An 18,797-nucleotide genomic window follows, 5' to 3' on the forward strand; every position below is an offset into this window, starting at 1 on the left:
AATTTAACAGAGCATTTCACCAACAGCTCCACTGCAGTGGGACGCATTGCACCTCCAAAACCTAATCAGATTACAACAGCCCCCTTAGCATTCATATTGTGTCTGTGTAAGTGGTGACAGGTGTGTGTTGTGTGTGTGTGTGTGTGTATGCGTGCGGGAGGGAGGGAGAAAGAGGCAGATGGAGAAAAACAGGGAGTGACGGGGAAGAAAAGATCAAGGAGGGCGAATATGGAGGGTGGGAGAGAGCAGATTGAATGAGAGGGGGGGTAGGGGAGAGAGAGGAGAGAGAGAGAGAGAGAGAGTAAAGAGGGAGGGGAGGTTAATCCAACAGCGCTGGTGAGACAGAAGTTTCAGCTCTGCGTTTCACACACAAGGATAGAAGATTCCATACAGACAGACATACATACATACAGGTGAGTCTTCTTCTTCTTCTTCCCCTCTACAAGGTGGTTTTAAGCCATTTTTTGCATGCTTTATAATATGATGGCGACATTCAGGTGTGAAGGTGAATGCAGTGTGAGAGCGATGAACTTGGTGCTCAGCCTCAAGTTGCGAGTGTGCAGGGATGCGGAGCATCAGTGTGTGTGTGTGTGTGTGTGTGGGGGGTTGTTGCATCCTGAGGGACGAATGTCAACAAAAGAGAAAGAGTAAGAGTGCAGAATGCGTGCAAGATGTTCATTTTCAACATGGACATTTTACACTAAAAAGGGGATGTTAAGTGTGTGCTGTAATATTGATGGCTGCTTTCCTTAAGTGCTGCGTGCTGTGCGAGTGCTGGTGGAAAAGCGCTATATTGTGTATGTGTGTGTGTGTGTGTGTGTGTGTGTGTGTGTGTGTGTGTGTGTGTGTGTGTGTGTGTGTGTGTGTGTGTGTGTGTGTGTGTGTGTGTGCGAGTGCGAGTTTGTGTGTGTTCAGCAGTCGTGCCGCGTCTCAGCAGCATGCATTATACATCTGCACTGATCTCCAGAAACAGAGATACCTCAACGGGGGCAGAGGGAGAAGTGTATATATAATGTAATGTGTTCATATGATATGCGATAGCTGGAGTGGTGTGATGTGCTGTGTGAGAGGAGAGCAAAAAGGACAACCTGCATCTTTTATGTGTTTCAGCTGGGCCACACTTGCATGGTCTCGTTTGTAACATCTTGACACAGCAGGTTGCGGTGCATGCATGGATATCCTATGCTTCATTTATCTGTCACTAGCTGTGGTGGAGATACAGCAGGAAGCGGCGAATAACACCAAGGTGACGAGATCTCTCTTATCTTTAGATGGCTTTCCCACACTGAGGAGGTTGACTCCCTTTGTCTGCAGATACAGTATCTTAATCCACATCGGTGTAACGCACGGCTGCTGCGGGCAACAGATTCAGCATCTGACTGACTCAGTGTGTGTGCAGACTACACATGGGTTGGGGCATATGCTTGTGTTATTTCAAGCATCTGTGTGTTTGTTGTGTGGCTGCATACAGCTGCATCTGCCCTGTTTTATTGAAGACTGAAGGCAGCTCCTGATGTGGAGAGAGCAAACAAAGGAAGCAGCAGTTATGCTGTAAAGACCAGAGGTGGATAAAGTACTAAAATATTGTACTCAAGTAAAAGTAGCAATACTTTGATGAAATATTACTCAAGTACAAGTAAAAATGCCTATCTGAAAAATTACTCAAGTAAAAGTAATAAGTAGTTCATTTAAAATGTACTTTAAGTAAAAGTTACTTAGTTACATTTAAAAAAAACTGTAAAACGGGGCTGGGGGGGATCTCTCCCATGTCGTGAAAATAGGACAAGGGGTCATAAATCCCAAACTATTTTGTTTTTAATTAAAGAAAAATCTATACAAATGTATAAACATCTATACAAATGTATACACATGTAATAACAACATAACACATGTCACACATGACATTTAAGACCCTTAGGAAGGTATAATGTGCAATTTTAGTTCAGACCATCCCATAAAACGTTTTCAAACTAACAATCAATTGAAAGTGAAAGTACCATACATTGTTGGTCCATATGCAACTACTGAATTTTTGCATGCACGTAAATTCTCGCAAGTTCTTGCATAAAAACTCAAGCAGTTGATTACAAAGCAACGAGGGAAGGATGTGTAAGTGGCTTATATACCAAAATGGAGGTGCCTGACGATGATTAAGCTTTTTATATATTTATCTGAATTTATACGCAGATCCCCGTTTATAGAAGTCTCCCCTCAAACTCAAACGCAATTCTCGCATATCAAGTTGCTATCTGTCTGTAAACAATGACCGGCGCACGGAACAGGAAGTCTTGGCCCTTGGAACCCTAGAAACATTGCCCCCCGCCGAGGCAAAATCTTCGTCAGACCAATAGCTGATGGGTTCCGAGATAGGGTTACAGGTAACAGGGTAACAGAGTATAAGAGGCTCGAAAGCAATGGCACGAAGCAACAAAGACAATCTGGCACTGGAAAGGAAATGGTATCTGTACCGCAGTGCTGATGGCGGAACATGAGAACAGATGAGCAGGTGAATGGGACCAGTGGCTTGGTCTGAGGGCATCTGTTGACAGGTAGAGAATGGCAATGAAGGGGAAGTGGAAATTTGGCTGGAGGGAAGAATGTGACAAAAACAGTCCGTCTTTAATTTATGCGGAAATCTATGTAGGAAAGGCAACGAATCGCAACACGTTTTGTCACCTTAAGCTAACATGTTGCATGCAACAAAGGAAAACAGCTTACAAGCTACAACCTTTTCAGTGTTTGATACTCAAAACTCGTTTTCATCGGAGTATTCCTTAAAGCGATGCAGGTGACAGCATGTGAGAAGAAAGCACCACACTGCCACAGCCACCTTGCACACATCTTTTCAAAAAGACTTAGGGCCGTGACCCTACTCAGATATTCAGGACCACAAATCCCCTTGGAAGAACAGTTTAAGCTTTTTCCAAGTCGAGGCTCTGGTGCTCTCGGTCTGTCTCGTTTCATGCTAAAGCTTTTCAGTAGCATTCATTTTGAAAAAGATCACTCTGCTAATCGCTGTTACAACTGTGCCAGGTGTTACGTTTCCCAGAGGAATTTTTTCTGATGAGAATTTTCAGGGCTGAGTCACTTTGAGTTAACTGTTAAAATTAATTTGTGTCCATAAGAGTGGATAACAAGCTTCAGACTCTCTCTGTTTCGTGCTGCAATTATTTTTATATCTGGTTTGATTCCCTTCTCCCACACCGTTAGAGTACGTACCAAACACAAAGTCTTCCTCGGCCTCACGCAGAACCCTAAATCAATGACGCCCCAGTGTAACAGTTATTTTCCATGAAGAATCCATAACCAAATGTAGATGTTACTGAATGACGATCCACAATTAGGTAATTTTCAAAAAAGACTTCAGACTGTAGAGATCTCAGCTCTTAAATGTAAATGGACTGTTTTTATATAGCGCTTTTCTAGTCTTAACAACTACTCAAAGCACTTTAACATAGTACAGGAACCATTCACCATTCACACACTGTGGCCAAGGCTGCCGTACAAGGTGCCACCTGCTCATCAGATAAACATTCACACACATTTACACTCTGATGACGCAGCATCGGGGGCAACTCGGGGTTCAGTGTCTTGCCAAAGGACACTTCGGCATGGAACTGCAGGGCCAGGGATCGAACCACAAGCCTTCCGATTGGCAGGCAACCTCTCTACCACTTAGCCACAGCCGCCCCTGTAAAGAGGTCCTGACCATGATGTAGTGCAGACCAGAAATAGACCAGTGCTTAAAGGTCCCTTATTGTAAAAATTGATAATTCCATGCTCATTAAGCAGGTGGAGGTGCTATATAAATACTGTTAAAGTATCAAAACTCTCAATCCACACAGAAATACACACAGCCTGTATTTAGAAACTGTGTCTTTAAACGAGCCATCAGGACGGTTGTGATGTCACAACTATATATATATATATATCGGTAGAAAGCGGCAATACAGTGTTGTTACAGTCATTCCCCGGCTGCAATGACTGTGCAGAGAATCCAAGAGCATAGATGCAGAAGACCGGAAATGCTGACCAATCAGAGCAGATTGGGCTTTTTTTCCAGGAGGGGGGCTAAAAGACACAGGCATAAAAAAAAACGAAGCGTTTCAGACAGAGGTTGACCGCAAGTATATTCAGAAAGACAGCATGATAAAAAATGATGTGCTTTTTGAACAATAAAGCATGTTCTAGTAGAAACCCTAAATATAAGTATAAAGCTAAAAAATGAGCATCATATGGGACCATTTAAAGGTTTGGTTAGAAGTAACCTGTGCAAACACAAAAGAAAAAAAGAAAATAATTATGCCGACTGTATCTTGTAATCATGACTTGACGTAATTACGGCGATCCATATCTCATGATTCTGAGATATTTATCTTGTAATTACGGGAAGGGTAGGGAGTCGTTACAAAAGAGCATCTCAGTGTTCTTCCCGTGGAAAATGCAATGCACTTCTGTAGTCCAACTAAATGATTTAAAAAACTGACAGCGAGCCTGAAACTGATCCTTTCTACATTTTGCAACAGAGGCTAGCCACGCTGGCGTTCTGAACAAGACTCCAGAGTGAGGCAGGAGCAACTAATTACACAAACGACCTTCTATAATTCAGCTGAGGACTGCAGTGGTTTGATCTTTGAAATACTTTCTTAGCCACAAGGAGTCTGTTGCAGATCATATTTTCAAAGAGATACCATAAGTTGGAGGGGCCTCTTGACCATCCACCAAGTCAACACACAATGTGTTTGCTGTTGTATTGATGCTGTAATAGTACAACTGGCAGTATGGTCCAAATCAAACTGAATGTGAGCCATTTGCATTGGCAGTTTAGCTGCTGTCAAATCCACCTCTGCAAGCAACAACCAGAACACTCAAAGCAGATGGAGGTCTGTTTGTTCTGAGCTTACCAGTCCTTGAAACCACAACATGCATCCCACACAGAAACAGAATGCAATATCAGTGAGATGGATCATTGATCAACTGCAGGTGAATGTTGTGTAACAGTGACACAACATGTGTGAAAACAAAATATGAAATGAGAACTACCAGAGAAAGAAAGATGCAGTCAAATTGTTTTTAAGACTTCACTTCACACCCTGAGGTTTGTATTACTGCTTTACACAATTCATAAAATAATCCCTGAGCAGAGGAACCTGACAGAACAGCAGCAGAGGACGTCTTTGAGTTATACAGGGAGTCATCATCTAATAATCTCTCTGTTGCTGCACTTTTGTCTCCTGCAACATCCTGAAAATCTCATAAACAAACAACATTCCTCGAAAACAAAACCCTGAACTCTCTCCTCCATGTACCAAAATGTTACCTTTACTTAAATCTCTCTCCAGTCCCAAAAACAAAATTCCTTGAGGGGATTCTCTACATTACTATGCGTCATCGCTCTGTGATGCTTTCGCTGCAGAGAGAGTGACAGCCCTGAATATTTTAGTCTAGTCTGTCTGACTCATTGATCCTTTATGGGACTGAGGTTTGTGCAAGTAAGAATCTATGGCCCCGACCATGGCTCTAAAATATCCGTAGCCTAACTGTGTATTGATAAAGCCACGGCGCTGTCCATGGTGCTGAAATAGCAGACTGATTTGTCACTGACATTTTCTCTGAGTCTCTGAAGTCTGAGTCCCTCTGTCAGTTTGGTCTTGAATCTTGGGTGGGGGCGGGGGGGTATTAAAAAAAAAAAAAAAGAGTTGGTCATTGGGCGGTTTAATAGTTGCGGGGGAAAAGAAACGGGTCCATCCCCCCAAATCGCCTACTGCGTATAACCACAAACTACACAAAGAGTCCAACGGTCAAATTAGCAACAACAAGGCAAAACTTTGCATTTTGTCTGAACACACCTTCTGGCTGCTTTTTTACTTCATGATTTTGAACTTTGCTAGGAGCGTGGCTCTAGGGATGGCACCATTGGTCGGTTTGTCGATCCACCACTTTGGTCCAGACTTTGATATTTTAACAGCTGTCAGATGGATTGCAATTAACCTTTGTTGTACGGATAGTCATGTTCCCCACAGAATGAATCCCACTGGTTTTGGTCTGGTATCATCACACAACAAACAGGTTAACATGTTTGGCTTTTAGTGAAACGTCTTGACAACTATTGGATGGATTGACATGTTATTGTGTACAGGCATTCACGGTGTGCAGAGGATGGATCCCTTATCATTGTAAAATTTCAGTTTGTCCAATACTTTATGACCAAATTCCTGCTAAACTAATGCAATTCATGGTAGCATGCTGCTATTAGCATTCAGCTCAAAGCAGCTCCAATGCAAAAGCTTCTGATTCAGTCAGTGACCCTATTGATTCATACACTCCATTAATGTTGTAGATTTTACATTTGTTTGTTCATGTTGCGGAACACCTAGAGTTAAATTGAAACCGTGCAGGAGAGAATTATACGAGCAAGGGCAATAAAACCAGATTATTTTTAAGCACTAAATGGATTAGCCATAAATAAATGGATACATCTGTCTCTGTTCCTCCTCTCATGGATTTCTCCCTGTATGGTTGTTAAATATCAGTCTAAAAGTCAAATGGCTGCCCCCCAAAAAAGAAAAGCTTTGATTCTAAGGAACCTTGGCGTGTATTTTTGATGTTTTTAGATCGTAGATACTTGTCCTGCTGTGCTAGAAATATATAAATATATAATACGTGTGAGCGATTCACCGCTTTTTATTTTTAGTTATGCAGCAGAACAAGAAAAATCCAGAATCAGCCAATAACTGGCAAAAATAATTCACCAATATATGTTTGTTGGTGTTTATATCTTGCAGTGTAATATTTCCTAGAAACCTACACTCACATTTTAATCCCAAACCAGCTCCTTACATGACTGACATTTGTGTATTTGGTACCCATAATGACCCGCTGAGCCCAGTCAGCTGCCTCGCTCGTGTCTCGTCTCTCACTGTCACCGTTTCTTGGCAAGACACCAGGTCGCTGCCATCGCCGTTACTCTCTCTTTTTTTTCTCCTTTTTTTTCTCTCTGTAGTACAGGTTGAATGAACAGGATTGAGAGAGCAAGTCTTTCTGCTCCCGGTTTCCTTTGAACTCAGACTGTGGCAAAGAGAAAGAAAGACGTTTACAGGACGGATTAGAGTTTATTAGAAACTGTTCTTTTCTCTGTTGTTAGCTTTGGCTGACAAGCCTGGCTTACACCTCGAAATCTCTTTATTTTTTTATGCCTTCTTTCTGTCATTCTCTCCATCCATGCGTTCCATCCGGTCCCCAGGCGGGGGTCCCGTGTCTACAGTTGAGCGGGCAAGCTGACAGCACGGTGACAAGTGTTAAGGATGAGAGTGGAGGGAGGGAGGGAGGGGTACTAATGAGAGGGACAGCAGCAGCAAGACTCTGTCACTGCATCTCAAGATAACAGCCCCCCCACCCCCGCTCCCCCCACCCACCCGCCAACTCTCTTTGATATCTTGTCCCAAGTGACCAGGTCGCTCCATCTCCAGCTTGTACCAGTGAGGTGGGGGTAGGGGCGCTTATTAGACACTCGTGCTTTTTGTCTTTCATCCTTCGTGCACTTGTTAAGGGAGGAGTAGGAGGCAACGCCGCAGAGGAGGGGGGCTGAAATTGAAAGAAGATCCAGTAAGGACAAAGGATGGGAGGGTGAAAATGTTTATTTCAGAGGATTTTCCATCTCCACCATTCACCCCCCCACACACACACACACACACACACACACACACACACACACACACACACACACACCGTTTACATGAAAAATGCAGGACACTGTGCGTGATGAGCTGAAGGAGGCAGCAACAGAGAGAGATATACATTATCAATCACCTGTTTTTCTTAGATTAATGTTAAATATTTATATACACGAGGGAATCACTTTGACAAACTATAAAAGGCCACCTTCATTCTCAAAAAAACACATGTGAAATTCATGTTTTCATATGTGAAATGTCCAAAAAAAATGAATTTGTGTGTGAAGCACATTTCACGTGGCATTACATTTGAAAATGTTTTTGCAGGTGATGTCCAAAATGTGAAATATCTGAAAATGTGATATTTTCCATGTGATAAATCCACACGTTTTGTAAGATTTAATTCTGCAATATATTTATATTATTTGATATATTTCACATTACATTTTAAATATATCACTCAATGTATATTGATATATTAAATCTCTATAAATAAACAAAGTTGCTTAGCTAAAGAGGTTTCTATGAATAAATATAAAGTCATACAGTCCGACTGCAAAAAAAACAACACAAGCATCGGTGAATGCCGTCTTATTTGCTGATGGCAGTAAACGAGGCGAATATCGGCCGATCCCAATGGTCTGCCGATAAATCCGTGCATCCCACGTTTTAATAAATCAATCAATCTGTACATTAAACAAAACTCATCAATAGGCTCCTCCATTTGCCTGTGGTTTTGACTCAGCAGCAAGACACTGAACCTTAAATTGATCCCGATGGTAGCTCTGCTGCTGCCATCAATGTGTCTGGTGTACCCGATTAACAGAGCACTGCTAACTCTGCTGCTATTACTGTAATCACACCACTTTGGGTTTTTTTGTCTCCATATGCTCTTGTATTGTTTCTATTTTTTTCTATTCTTATTTTAGTTTTCTGTTCCTCTAATTGTTATTTATTGATTTTACTTAATTTTTCTGTACTCATTTCTGTTCAGAATGATGAAGACAGTTGGAGAACAAGTAGATACAAAACAGGATGTCGGCTCTACAGGATGTTTTTCACAGCAACTATTATGTTTTTCACAAATGATGTACAGATTTTGAGGCATTCTATTTTCAAATGGCTTGAAAAATAGTGCACATAGCTGCCGAAAATGGAGCATGCCCCCAGACCCCCACGAATGTTTAAAACATCTGGCTCGGCCCCTGCTACTCTGTACTGTATGTCTATGTATTGCAGTGTAGTCTCGCATTGCCAGACCCGTCTGGCTAGTCCACATGCTCTAGTTTATTGGCATTTCTTTAACCAATCACAATCGTCTTGGGCGGTGCTAAGTGCTGGACGGAGCCACAGTGCCTCTGCAAAATCGCCTCAGGAAGGAACTTGTTTTGGTGGAACATGTGTACGTTCAAAGGTTGTTTTAGTCGTGCAACAGAAAACTCCGATTGGACAGCTAGCTGTCTGGATTTACCCTGCAGAGATCTGAGGAGCAGCTAACCATAGTCCTCAGAAATCCAGCGGAGTTTAAAATATCAACACAAAGAAAGCGGAAGGTGACGGACATCGATTGAGGGACATCCGGTGGAATTTCCGGCAGCACCGGAGCAATCCCGGAAGTGGAACGGCCTGGATATAGACTACAAGCAGCGTGATGTGCAAACAGAAAATGGCCTCTCAATGGTTTTCATTCAGGTCCCTGACTGAAATCCCAGTCATCTCTTCAAAATCTAATTAAGGATGACATTTTTTAGTCAGCACAGAAAACGCAGAGCCAAATTTTGATCCTCCTTTTTGTCCCCAGATTGTCCCCGATAAATTCTCTTTTGTAGATCTAAAAACCTGTTTTCAATAGCCTAACTAAGGAAGTGTGAAGTAAAAACATGAAATATTCATAAATACAAACTTTAAGAGCCACAAAAGGGATTTTAGTTCAGACTCCAGATGCCTGCTGTCACTTCTCCTGCCCAGAACCCTGACACAATCCTCTGGGCTTTGTCTGCACACATGCCTAAATGTATGTGTGCAATACAAAAGTCAGGGCGGAGACAATTCTCATTCTGATAATGGATATAATCATAACACTAGACTGAGCACTTTGATGTCCATCCTCAGTGTACAGTTTGATATTAACTTCCAGCCAGAGGTGTGAACTTTTATATCCTTCCTCCCTCAGAAGCCTGAGCTTTGATTTGGCGCAACCCAGCAGGTAGGAGGCCGACTGAGGCTTCAGAACATCAGTCACACCCTCCAGCAGCCTTCATGGAGAACAGAACGGAAGAATTGATCATTATGGAAACCTTCATGTGCGGGGATTTGTCTGCAAGCACATGCACTTTATACATTTCTTTGCGTTTTGCATCAAATTGATCGGAGGAATTGAAAGAAAGAACTGGTTTTGTGCTTTTTCTAAATCAGCCCTGGGAGGTTTTCGCCCCGCTGAGAGAAACAGGTAAAACACATATTGATTTTTATTCCTTTCTTTTTTTAAACTGGCAACTCGCTCCATAGATGTGAAAGAACACTGAAGTCTGCCGGTTGGCGCGGTGTCCCACAATGTACTGAACTACTGTATATTGACTATTATATACAACCTGTGGTAAATAATGACAGTTTAAGTGTACTATGGCACAGTCTCAATACCAGAATGCAGCTGTTTGGATGAAGTCTTTTGTCATGGTAGAATCGTATTGAGTAAAAATTATGATAGCAAACATTTTGATGCTCATGTTAAAGTCTAATTCTGGTTTATTTTTTTTTAACTTTATTTTTTCATTCAGAACACGAGAGAAAATAAGAGTTTACTTGCAAAATGTAATGAGCTAAATAATTGTTTTTCTCGATTATTCTGTTTTTGTGATCATTGAGAGCCGAAATCATAATCACGATTATATTTTGATTAATTGCACAGCCCTATCAGGAACATTGTACTCACCAAGTTCATTGTAAACACGAGCAGTCGGAAGATCAGACAGCTTTTAAAGAAACCAACAGGGTGGCCAAGCTAATTTGGAAATGAAAATGAATGAAAATGACGACATTTAATCTCTGTGCCAAATTTCATACCAATCATGTGATAGATGTTGACAACGGACACGTAGGGAAATCATTTTCCCCATTCTCCTTCATTTTGTCTTCCACATAAGTTTGCCTAACCCTAGCAAAGATCCTCTACACTAAAGATACAAAGACATTTAAAGCAGCTCCAACGGTATGAAATGGTCACACTTCCTGTCTCCTAAAGGGGCGTGGCCTCCTTTGAACGTGTAGTGAACGTCGTGAGGATGGATGAAAAGTTATATTTGAATAATTTATTAATATGTTCTTTTGCTAACGTTAGATATTTACACAGCTAAAAGACATATTTAGCATCACGGAGATTAATTTTGTAAGGGTGTTTGCAAACATTAGCCGACGTTAGCTTCTCTGTGTTGCCAGATCTCGCGAGAGTTTGGTTCCGAGACAGAAACCGGTCTCAAACGAAGTTTTCTCCTGATGTGTCCATCTGAAAAATGCCATTTTAGTGTCAGAATATTCTGGAGATGTGTGGCTTGTGAAAAATGGGTCCAATATATACTTTGGTGACTATGGGGTGAAAGAATCGCTCATAATCTGTGTTCACGTTCACTTCTCCCGTTGGAATTGATACACTCAGGACCTGCCGCTAGTCTCCTAAAGAGGCGTGGCCGTGGTGTAGCCCACGCGACACAGATACAGGAAACGCACAGTTGGGGTGTCTCGGTTCTAAACAGTCTGTGACCCTAGTATCAGGCTAGCATAACTCCTGCAAATAACTTGCCAAAATGAACCACATGCATGTCCACATTTCTAGAGTTTGAAGCTTAAAACATCAACAGCACCATGTTTGCATCAATGTTATATAATCGTACAGGGAGAAATCTACTGCGGAACTTTTTTTTTAAACCCACAGCAGCAATAACCTCTCTCTCTTGTTACTGTTGCTATCACAGTTTCAGTTCAACTGTAGAAATAAATCAAGGTCAGATGAGGAATTGCTGAAATGCATTCTGGAAAAAGTACATAATCACACACCCATGCAGGGGTGGGTGGCTGAGGGGAGGAACAAAGGCCGTGTGCAGTTCTTTGTTTGTCTATACTACTGAACATTGGATCTGAAATAAAACAATGACTATGTGGTTAAAGTGCTGACTTTCAGCTTTAAATGGAGTCCAAATTTAATGAACCGTGACACTGTACCCCTTTTTCATACCTTTTAAACACCTGCAATAAATGAAACAAGAGGAAACAAGTTGTGAAGCTTGTTGGCAAACATTTGCTTATTTGCACATACGGCAGATACAGAGCAACACTATCATTCATTTGGAGTCACGTTTGTGTCCACCTGATGAATGTAAGTCCATGTAATGCCAACATGGACGCGTACACACTTGTAATCAGCATTTCAATTATTAGTAGGCCTTAGCTTGTCTCTCCTCTTTCATTAAATAAATCAACAGTTGTAGTTAGACGTGGCCGGTGCCAGTGCCAGCTGGAGACTTCGATACTTTTTAGGCACCGACCGAATTGCCTTCATAATCAGTGTAAAAAAATGCCTTGTCATTCAATACCAAAATTCAATGCCTAAGGAGCAAATGCCATCAGCGTCAGTGATCTACTAAGATCTAAAAGTGTTTGTGATTGGCTGTCTAACAAATTGTAGAGACACGCAAGAAAAACTCTATGTTACGTACAGAGACGGGGCTCATGTTGTAGGAGCTGAAAAATATATACAAATATTTTTGCCATAATGTAATTTCTTTTTGTTAGAATGGATTTTATAAAATTGGTAATTGTTCAGGAACCTGTATCGAAGTCACGGTATTGGTATTGTCTATATCCACAATGTTCCACTTCCGGGATTGTTCGGGTGCCGCAGGAAATTCCGCCGGATGCATGTCTTTTCACCGATGTCAGTTTCCTTCCGCTTTCTTTGTGTTGGGATTTCAATGACTATGGTTAACTGCTCCTCAGATCTCTGCAGGGTAAATCCAGACAGCTAGCTAGACTATCTGTCCAATCTGAGTTTCTGTTGCACGACTAAAACAACTTTTCAACGTACACATATTCCACCAAAACAAGTTCCTTCCCGAGGCTATTTTGCAGCATCTCCGTGCGGAGCTTAGCGCTGCCCATGACGATTGTGATTGGTTTAAAGAAATGTCAATAAACCAGAGCACGTTTTTTTTCTCCCATCCTGGAATGCTGTGTGGACTAGCCAGACCCTCCTCCACACCGCCTTGAAGGATGGTCTGGCAAAGCGAGACTACAGTATTGGTACTGGTAACAATTTTTAGATACTTCATCCTAAAAAAGCTCCCAGAAATCTCAATTTGAAGCCATTGGACAGTGAAGGAGGACAGATATAGATTCAATGTGCGTTAACGTCCTTGTTGATGACATTACAGATAAGGAGGGATAGAAAACCATTGTCATGAATAAGCACAATGTCAGTTCCCATGGCCTGCAGAACCTCATGTTGTTGCTTATTCATATGGTTTGAAGAGCTGCTTAAGACAAAGTGTCAAAGACGGTGTGTATTTTCTCATCAGGATCAAGCTTCTCTCCTCTCTGCTCTCACTGATTGTCGTGTCTGTGAGGCTTTCAAGGCTGCATGCTGCTATTCTACCAAAAATCATTTTCAAAAGGCACTTTTACTTTAGATGGCAGAGGGAGAGGAGGAAGCAGCGGTCCCCATTACTGCCCTCTTTTGTTGTTGGGAGATGGGGGAGGTTGGCCTTGAGCTGGAGCTTCACAATGGATGTTTGTCTCAACTCATAAAGCAAAAGATATTTCATCCTTTGTGTGGGTAAACAACTGCATCAATGTGAATGTATGCCACCAGTACTTTGAGCCTGGACACAAACAGGAACGATGTATGATGTATCTTATGTAGACATGACAGCTCACCAAGTTGGATTTGAAACAAAAATTTCTGTGAACTCAAAAATATTTCTGAAAATGAATTTACTGTAAATGAAAATTGTTATACAACTTTAAAAGCTTGTTTTTTAACAAAGCAAAATGTATCTAGGGTGAGATGAGAGGATTGACATAAATCTGCGACAAAGTACGGCGCTTGAGATGTGACATGTTTAGCCTAGCTTAGCATAAAGACAGGAAACAAACGGAATTAAAGCTGCAAGCAGCGTTGGACCGGCGGACGCCGATCCACGCGACCCTGCATTTGCGCAACCGTCGGTGGAGTGTGCGCCATTTGAGATTGTGTATTGCAAAAGTTGTACAAAGTGTAAACCGTCATCAATGAAATAGGAACTCTCTGCTGAGTTCAATGATACCTCACACAATGGTCTATATCAAACGGGTCATTAGTTATTTAAAAAAAGGGGGGCGTGGCTAAACATTGTGGGTGGGTCAAACCATCACCAATCAAAAAGGAACTCTCTGCTGAGTTCAATGATACTGCACACAAGACTCTACCTTAAACGGTTCAAAAGCCATAAAAGGGGGCGTGAATTATTTATTATTCAATAATGCCTTCGCTGCTGTTGGCGCTCGGGCCCTAACCAGCTACCCTGGCTCTGTCCAAAGTAAATAAAATACACCTCCCAACAACTCTAAACTCCACTTTACACAATGCACTGTATCTTATTTAAGCTAAACAGAAATGTCAAAGCGACAATTTGTGGTTTCAGGCAGAGCTTTATGTTAAAAAAAGTTCAGAAATCCACCTACCAACAAAGCTTTAATTTTTAATAAATAAGTTTGTTTTGAGGTTTGATGTTTTTATTGCTTAACAGAATTGTCCATACTACAATTTGTGGATTTCCTGGTAACCTCACGGTGATGACAAGACAGTGTAGCTGTGTCTGAAATCCCTCCCTGTTAACTATATAGTGAACTATATTGTTTTTTTAGGGATAGACCCAGGGCCGATTATCGGTATATCCCTAAAAAATGGCCGATAATCGGTCAGTTTTTTGGCAGTTTGCAGATTATCTGTATCAGCGTTTTATTTGCCTGATAACCGATAAAGTTAATGAATTAAAAAGCGTCCAGTACAACCACAGTCTGATCTGCTGGCCACTGTGCAGCTCCACTGGAGCGGTTGGGGGTTAAGGGGCCTTACTCAAGGGCACCTCAATGGTGGTAGTGAGGGAGGGACAAGCTCTGTTCTTTCACTTAACCCCCACCTTTTAATCTGTTGGTCTGGGGATTGAACCAACGACTTCCCAGTCACAAGCTCACTTCTTTAACCTTTAGGCCACCGCTGCCCTAGTACACCTGTTCTTTGGGCCGCACAGTGTGGAAGCAGAGCCTTGAACGCTGTATCCAGATCTTATAATATACCCATGATGTCATGTATACTAATTTATACCAACAATCCCACAGTACATTGCACTGCATTTTACATTTTAACAGAAATGTACCGTTGCACAACACCTATAAGTGAAGATAATGATTAGTTCAGTGTCCAAAATCTTGATTTACTGGCCACAATATAAAGTATAACTGTAGTGCCCGCAATGTAGGGAGTAGTGAATGTTGAATAGTGTGTCCATTACATGTAGACCTACTTTACTTTCTGCTAACAATCCCACAATGCAAAGCGATACATTTATAGATGCATAAAGTGATGATGAACCATGAGTGCCCAACATCTCAATTTCCTGCTACAAATCAAACCTCTGAGTCCCTATAATAGGGAGCAGTGAATGAGTGAACAACGGAGTGATTTCAGACACAGCTTGGAAAGTCACTGTTGGTATCTGTTTTCCCTCCAATATTTATGCTAGGCTAGGCTAGGCTAATTGTTTCCTGCTGCAAATACATGAGATTTATATCAACCTTGGCAAATAAGCATATATCCCAAAATGTTTTCTTTAAGAGAAACAAAGCGGATATATGGTATGCAAATATAGGCACATAAAAAAAATAGTGTGTGTGAATGTAATTAATGCACATGTGCAATGAGTGTTTGTTAGTTTGGCTTTAGTGCAGGCAGGCAGCCGTGCTCAACTATACAACGGAACAATTGTTCTCTGTGTGGCTTTGATCTAATGACAGAGAGATAGATGGATGAATAGAGGTGTGTGTGTGTGTGTGTGGGGGGGGGGGTGGTACGAGAGGTTGTTCAGGGAGGCAGAGATATGGATTTACACTTGGATCAAACTGATGAGTGAACCAGCTACTACAAGAAAAAAAATTGAGTTCCGCTTGAGCAAAGAGCTTACAATAGAAAATTGAACCACGTGGTTTTGAAGAGTGATACAAGTACTATTTTTAGAGTTAATTACAGTTATTGCCTTCTCGTTCACACTAAATTAGAGCACCAGCTTGTTGATGAAAAAAATATCTGTATGTACAGCTATGCTAGCCTGGATACCAGCCGAACTTAGCCCCGCCCACAACATTCAAGGTCGGGAAGTTCTGACTAGAATCTGAGTATGACCACGTCAGGCTACAGCTATGCACCTAGCCTTAAATTCCAATTACGGTTGAAGACCGCAGTTGGCTTTTGGAGGTTTTTCAAATCATAGTCATTCCAAAAATGACCGGAAGAGAAAATGCATTAGTGCATTAATAAGGACACTGGATTCACAAAGGTATAGCCATCAAGCTACTGATACTGTCCGCCATACCAGCAAAACACAAAGTAATTTAGTACTTGTAGTGAGTACAAGTAGAAACCTAAAATACATAACGGTTAGCCCAACAGTAACAGTTACTTAGAATTGTGGCTCAATCTGAGCCATACAATAAATGTGCCATAAAACCAAAACAGTGACCTTAAAAAAAGAGGCTTAAAAGCTCCATAGAGCTGCAAAATCGGCGCAAAATCTCTATGGGTTTGAAACTATGACCACTAATCTCGCCTTCCTCCACAGCGCAGCGCAGGTGGAAGGTCTAGCTAGCAACACAGCATTCCGTGATGGGAGAAAAACATGCTCTGGTTTATTGTCATTTCCTTAAACCAATCACAATCGTCTTGGGCGGTGCTAAGCGCCGCACGGAGCCACGGTGCCGCTGCAAAATGGCCTCGGGAAGGAACTTGTTATGGCTGAACATGTTTACGTTCAAAAGTTGTTTTAGTCGTGCAACAGAAAACTCCAGTTGGACAGATAGTCTAGCTAGCTGTCTGGATTTACCCTGCAGAGATCTGAGGACCAGTTAACCATAGTACTCATAAATCCACCGGAGTTTTGAATTCCAACACAAAGGAAGCGGAAGGAAACGGACATCCAGCCGAAAAGAGGTGCATCCGGCAGAATTTCTGGCGGCACCAGAGCTATCCCGGAAGTTGAACGTCGTGGATATAAACTAACGACCACCTAACATGAAGTCAACTCCAATCACGGTGGAATCTTCTCTTCGGTGGAGTTCTTTAACTCTAATCTTAGTAGCTGTGAGACAAATTGAGGAGTTGAGGGTTAAATGGCCTCCTGTGACATTAAGATGATGACAGTGCTGCTGCTGTGCACCGCAGCAGGACATATGAAAACATTATTAACAGGTTCTCAGAGCAGACTTAAAGGTAATATAAACTAGTAATCCTCATGCAGCCGGAGAGTCGGTTGTTTTGATTCAGTCGGAGGGCTTATGCGTTCGTTATCACCTTGAGCAGATGGCCGAACAGTAAGTAGAGATCCACAAAAGCATCATCGCACATGCACATTAAGCATAAGCACATCCAACACCAGACTAAATACACATACACATGTACACACACACACACAAACATATTTCCATACATGTATGTGCACATAAATACAAATAAACCACACATACACAACCACACACGTTATGCTTCACAGTATTGTATTAGATACAGACATACACAATTCATAAACTTACATTTGCACAAAGATTTTACTCAGCACACGCAGTCACAAATTTCTTCAGATTCAGATACCAACAGCAACCTACGCAGCTACACACATTCCCACCCACACAACAAAACGTATATAGGCCACACACATACACACATTTACTGTACGTCCACTCCCACATAAATAGCAGCAACGCAGCCAAACAACTTCCCACACCTTCACGCTCTGTTCTAAATCCACTCTCACAAGAAATGTTTGCCATATTGGTTCAGCCCTCTCTCTCATCATCCACTCCCTCTCTTTCCTCGCCTTCCATTTCCTCTTCCTCCTCCTGTCCTGCGTTTCCTCTCAATCATCAGTTATTGATCTGTCTCCAGGGAGGAGAAATTAGCCTTTCCTCCTTCCTTTATTTATAGACCTACAGCAGGGCAGATCTCGGGGAGAGTCACAACCTGAGATGGAGTCGAAGCACATATTCAACTGTGATTTGATTGATTGATTGATTGATTGATTGATTGATTGATTGATTGATTGATTGATTGATTGATTGATTGATTGATGGATCAAGACGATAAAACCGTAATCCAAAGGATGACATGTTAAAGTAGAATACTTATTTCCAGCACGGTCCTTGGTGTTACACACAGGAAACAATAGATAAGAAGAAGACAAACTCAGACTAAAAAGACATACAGTATTAGGAGGAGAAAAAAAGACAACTAAAAAATAAACAAAAATGCTGTAAAAACTATCCTAATTATCAATAAATATTCACCTTGTTCCATAAAAGCTGCTTGACCTGTCTTTTAAAAATCCCTCGTGATGATAGGAGTTTTTCAGCAGTAGGCAAACTATTCCATGCCTTGATACCAGTGTAAAAGAAAGAATTTTTAATTGCATTATTAGCTCTAGGAACTATGCAGGAGCGGCTGCTGACCCTAGTATTACGACTATGCTGCGTGTGGACCATGGTTACATTAGAGCATAAAGATTTGGGGGCATGACCATTAACAATGTTAAACATAAAGTACAGGCCAAAAGTTTGGACACACCTTCTCAGTCAATGCATTTCCTTTTTATTTTCATGACTATTTACATTGTAGATTTTCACAGAAGGCATCAAAACTATGAATGAACACATATGGAATTATGTACTTAACAAAAAAAGTGTGAAATAACTGAAAACATGGCTTATATAAAGTAAAAATAAATATCCACTAATTAACCCTGACAAGGCACACCTGTGAAGTGAAAACCATTTCAGGTGACTACCTCATGAAGCTCATTGAGAGAACACCAAGGGTTTGCAGAGTTATCA

General features: G+C 41.5%; 1 protein-coding gene across 1 annotated transcript in view; it reads left to right on the top strand.

Annotated features, from left to right (window-relative positions):
• Window positions 1–279: 279 nt before the first annotated feature.
• Window positions 280–18,797, top strand: part of c1qtnf4 (C1q and TNF related 4) — a 37,321-nt gene continuing 18,803 nt past the window's right edge. Inside the window, exon 1 of the mRNA XM_039796016.1 lies at window positions 280–413. The gene's annotated coding sequence lies outside the window, so the exon portion shown is untranslated. The remainder of the gene's footprint in view (window positions 414–18,797) is intronic.

The sequence above is a fragment of the Perca fluviatilis genome, chromosome 3 (assembly GCF_010015445.1).
Source record: "Perca fluviatilis chromosome 3, GENO_Pfluv_1.0, whole genome shotgun sequence".
Taxonomy (NCBI): domain Eukaryota; kingdom Metazoa; phylum Chordata; class Actinopteri; order Perciformes; family Percidae; genus Perca; species Perca fluviatilis.